Genomic DNA, 5525 nt, shown 5'->3' on the forward strand with positions numbered 1-5525 from the left:
CTTTTTGTTGTCACAGCTGGCAAAGGGGAATGGTATGAGTGTGCTACTGGTATCTCGTGGGGAGAGACAAGGGATGCTGCTAAATACCATAAAGAGCACAGGGCAGCCTCCACAGCAAAGAATGATCCAGCCCCAAATGCCACTAGGGCGAAGGTTGAGCTGCACTGCCCATACCCATCTGGTGATTTGATCTTCGTAACACATCATGAAGCTGGATGAAAGGGAGCTGATACTTAATCAGGGTAAAAGGACCTCTTTTGTACCAGGCATTGAATTAGGCTAGAGTTGGGATAATAGATTTTAATCTGCGTGACAACTTGATCAATTGGTAGGGGCTTCTTGGATCACTCTAGGGACAAGCATTCTGAGGCTCAGCAGGAATGCTCCCAGCTCTGCCACTTTTCAGCCATGTAGCACTGGGCATTTACTTAACTTTTCTGTGCCTTAGTTTTCATATTTATAAAATGCCAATGATAATAGTATCTACCTCACTGGGTTGTCAGAGGATTAAATTAATAATCCTAATATACAACAGTGCCTTGCACACTGTTATCATCATCATCATCATCATCACCTTCACTATCAGGGACATAATCTTGCCATATATTTACCATCCTTGTTGTACTCAAATTATATACAATCTCTTAAGTAGGCAAGACTTGTATAATTGGTCCCATTTTTTAGGATGAGAAAATTGCATTGCAAGCTGGTTAGAGCATTCAGAGAGATGATTCCGAGTGTTAAAATATAGAGGAGAGCCTTTACAGAGAGTGCCATCTTAATTCATGAAAAGTTTTGTCAACCAGCGTTATCCCTTGCCCAACTCTGAAATGTCTGTACAGATCCTCAGGGGCTGATCTTTACTGCATGTTTGTACTGTTCAGGTTGGTCTGAGCTGTGTTCCTGTCGTTAGGCAATAAAGGGCACTTTGCTGCTTACTGATCTGACCTGCCCGTGGGGCTTCCAGAACAAGAGCAAAGTGGAATCACTGAGACCATAGGTGATAGGGGCACCTCTGGCTCAGATATGGGCAGCCCACATATGGCATTATTTTGCTTGTTTCTCTCCATTTTTCTTAAATTTAAAACTTCGAATTTTCTTTGTTTTCAAAAACGAATTGACAATGGAAATTTCTTTTTTTTTAACATCTTTATTGGAGTATAATTGCTTTATAATGGTGTGTTAGTTTCTGCTTTATAACTAAGTGAATCAGCTATACATATACGTATATCCCCATATCTCTTCCCTCTTCCGTCTCCCTTCCTCCCACCCTCCCTACCCCACCCCTTTAGGTGGTCACAAAGCACCGAGCTGATCTCCCTGTGCTATGCGGTTGCTTCCCACTAGCTATCTATTTTACGTTTAGTAGTGTATATATGTCCATGCCACCCGCATGACGGGAATAAAGACACAGACCTACTAGAGAATGGACTTGAGGAAATGTCTTTTTTAAAAAAACTTTTAGCCCGCCGCCGCCACTACTGTAGCGCTCAGGGCCCCTCAACACAGGCGGCAGAGGCGGAGGCCTTGGCGGTGGGATGGCCGACGCGACAAGCCCAAGGTGCTTAGGGCCGCTGGCGACGACAGCCCGCATCCACAGCCCGTGGAGCCACCGGGGAAAACCTCACCCAGCCGTGCAGGAGAAGCAGCCGCCGCAGCACAACGGCAGCTCCAATGGCGTTAAAATGGAGAATGGTGAATCAAAGAAGAGAAACCTGAATTAAAAGAAAAATCTATAGGAAATAAGAGGGCCAATGGATTTCATCCTCATTCAAAAGACAAGAATTCAGGCACTGGAGAAAAGAAGGGTCCAAATCGTAACAGAGTTTTTATTAGCAACATCCCATATGACATGAAATGGCAAACCATTGAAGATCTAATGAGAGGAAAAGTTGGGTCAGGTTACATACGTGGAGCTCTTTAAGGATGCGGAAGGAAAATCAAGGGGTTGTGGTGTGGTTGAACTCAAGGATGAAGAATTTGTCAAGAAAGCACTAGAAACTATGAACAAATATGATCTTAGTGGAAGACCCGTGAATATCAAAGAGGATCCTGATGGAGAAAATGCTCGTAGGACATTGCAACCAACAGGAGGATCATTTCCAGGAGGACTGGTACCCGACGTGGAATTGGGATTGATGAATTTACCACCTTCCATTCTCAATAATCCAAACGTTCCTCCTGAGGTTATCAGTAATTTGCAGGCTGATAGACTTGGTTCCACAATTTTTGTTGCTAATCGTGACTTCAAAGTTGGTTGGAAGGAGCCAAAGGAAGTGTTCGGCGTAGCTGGAACTGTAAATCGGGCAGATATTAAAGACAAAGATGGCAAGAGCAGAGGAATGGGCACAGTCACTTATGAACAGGCAATTGAAGCAGTTCAAGCAATTTCTATGTTCAAGGGGCAGGTTTTCTTTGATAGACCTATGCATGTGAAAATGGATGACAAGTCTGTCCCTCATGAAGACTACCGTTCACATGATAGTAAAACACCACAATTACCATGTGGTCTTGGAGGCATTGGAATGGGACTTGGTCCATGTGGACAGCCTATCAGTGCCAGCCAGTTGAACATAGGTGGTGGAATGGGAAATTTAGGTCCAAGTGGTATGGGAATGGATGGTCCAGGTTTTGGAGCAATGAATAGAATTGGAGGAGGAATTGGGTTTGGTGGTCTGGAAGCAATGAATAACATGGGAGGATTTGGAGGAGTTGGTCAAATGAGAGAGCTATACCGTGGTGCGATGACTAGTAGCATGGAGAGAGATTTTGGACGTGGTGATATTGGAATAAATCGAGGCTTTGGAGATTCCTTTGGTAGACTTGGTGGTGGAATGGGTGGCATGAACAGCGTGACTGGAGGAATGGGGATGGGACTGGATTGGATGAGTTCCAGCTTTGACAGAATGGGACCAGGTATAGGAGCTATCCTGGAAAGGACTATCAATATGGATCAAGGATTTTTATCAGGTCTGATGGGAAGTGGAATGAGAGACAGAATAGGCTCCAAAGGCAACCAGATATTTGTCAGAAATGTCATGTAATATTTGCAGAAATAAAAATGGAGAATGGAAAGTCAAAAGGCTGTGGAACAGTCAGATCTGATTCCCCAGGATCAGCTGAAAAAGGCTGCAGAATAATGAATGACATAAAAATCACTGGCAGAGAAATTGATGTTCGCTTGGATCATAATGCATAATTTGAAACCACAGTTGGAACATTCTTATGTCTGTTTTGCTGAATCTCCTAGTAAAAGTCATTTTTTAAAGTAATACTGTATGCTTACAAAAGTTGTAAAAATGTACTTTAAAAACTCCCACCAGCTTTTAACAGTATAGTGTTAAATATACTCTGATTTTTGTTAATCTCAGGTTTGGATTTTTAAAGACAGCAAGTCTGGTCATTCAGTTTAAATGAATGGTTATGCTGTTTTTAATGAAATAAGCCATTTTCATGTTGTTTTCAGTTCTACGTAGTGGGATTTGTTTGTTCAAGTGTCCCCAGCTTTTATCAACATATTGTAAGGTAAAACATAGATGGTTTTTTCAAAACTTCTGTTTAATATATGTAATTGTCCTTGAAAAGAAAGGGCTCAGACAAATTAGGATATGATTTTGGTTGCTTTTAAATTACTTTTTTGTTGGTGATAAAGAATTATTGTAAGTTTTAGATTCTAAAGTTCAGAATATTTTTTATTTGACTTAAATGAAGAAGTGGAGTTTTCCTTCTCTGCCCTTCCCCATCATTCACATTTTCCACATAACACTATTAACATTAACCTCCACAGCCCCTTATTTTATTATTTCCAATAATTCCAAGTTCATATAGAACTAATAATGTTGCAATCCCCAAGTATAATAATAGGCAGACTACTCCCAACTTTCTGTCTAGTTTCCAGCCATTAAGGTGAACTGCTAAGAAAAGAACAATAATTGAAATGTTGAGAAAGATGGTTATGTAAGTTAGTCCTCTACTGTTCACTTCTACAGGAGTGGATGCATTTATAAATGCAGTTTTAATAAACCATGGGACACCTAGGCACAGCATATGGAACACGTTGGATCCCACAATGTTAGACATCGCCATATCTCCTTTGCCTGCAAAAAAAGCATGTTGTTAAAATATGCATACCAATACTGTACTTTATTATATATAAGCTTCATAAGAAAAAACACTGGATACTTCTGTTTGTTTTGGAAAATTGTTGTATTAGAGCAAAAGTTACTGAATTTGTATTTTTGAATTTTGGGGGGGGTTAGTGTTTGAAGTCTTAACATTTATTTATCCAATAATTATTTATTAAACCATTTTTCAATAAAGTATGTAGATTACTTGTTGCTTTTCATCGTAACATGGTTAATTATGATTTACTGCACATTTCAGATGAATATTATTTGGGGGTTTAGATTCAGTGAAATTAATCTGCTATTAAATAGTAAATCCTTCCTCTTGAGTCACTCCTTTTTTTTTCTTCAAAGTATGTTACTGAGGAAATAAATATTTTTATTTTTTATTTTTTTAAATTTATTTATTTATGGCTGTGTTGGGTGGGTCTTCGTTTCTGTGCGAGGGCTTTCTCCAGTTGCGGCAAGTGGGGGCCACTCTTCATCGCGGTGCACGGGCCTCTCACTATCGCGGCCTCTCTTGTTGCGGAGCACAGGCTCAGTAATTGTGGTTCACGGGCCCAGTTGCTCCGCGGCATGTGGGATCTTCCCAGACCAGGGCTCGAACCCGTGACCCCTGCATTGGCAGGCAGATTCTCAACCACTGCGCCACCAGGGAAGCCCCAGGAAATAAATATTTTAAAGGTACCTTTGCTCAGTGTATTTCAGCCAGGCTTTTAAGAATGGGCATTGCAGCTTGACGGACCTACTTCTTACCTTTTCTTAGAACAAACACACTTGCGATCATGTCTGGTATGCTTGTTCCTGCTGCTAATAAAGTAAGACCCATTACTGTATCTGGAATTTCTAATGTTTCCCCTGTAATAAACATAGATATTACAAGTTCCAAATCTTATAGATTCACTAACTGTTCTCTGCAGATATTTCAGATATTTCTTTCCTGAAAAAGAAAATAGGCATATTTAGATTTCAGAACCAATATGTACTTACTTAGATTTTAGCTAGCAAAATATTTGAATAATATTGGTGAATTGGTAACTCAAGTAGCACAGATTTTTAATGGCAGATATTGTTATTTGATACACAAAATTCTACTAAGGAGTAATTTCCCTACCTGCTATGCTTACAGAAGTTTTGGATGTCCACTGTTATCAAGGCTGTTGCTTCAAATATGCTAATGAGATTGGTCATTTTCTCTTTTACTTTTTAAAAATATTTCCTAAAGAGGTCAGATTTAAGCAAATTATTTATAGCTGTTTTTAAGCTGTAAATGTGTTAACATGGTATGCATTTTTAAAGTCCCACTTTAGTGACAGACCTTAGTTTAGTGTTTTCTTTGGGAAATCATAAATCTGAGGAAAACAAAATAGGATTCTGCTTGAGTCCTTCTAACTTTATGGT

The 5525-nt window shown here is 39.9% G+C and overlaps 1 pseudogene; it reads left to right on the forward strand.

The window, feature by feature from the left end:
- Positions 1–205: 205 nt before the first annotated feature.
- Positions 206–3243, forward strand: LOC137758942 (myelin expression factor 2 pseudogene; annotated as a pseudogene).
- Positions 3244–5525: the final 2282 nt, after the last annotated feature.

Source organism: Eschrichtius robustus, chromosome 2, assembly GCF_028021215.1.
Source record: "Eschrichtius robustus isolate mEscRob2 chromosome 2, mEscRob2.pri, whole genome shotgun sequence".
In the NCBI taxonomy this organism is placed as follows: domain Eukaryota; kingdom Metazoa; phylum Chordata; class Mammalia; order Artiodactyla; family Eschrichtiidae; genus Eschrichtius; species Eschrichtius robustus.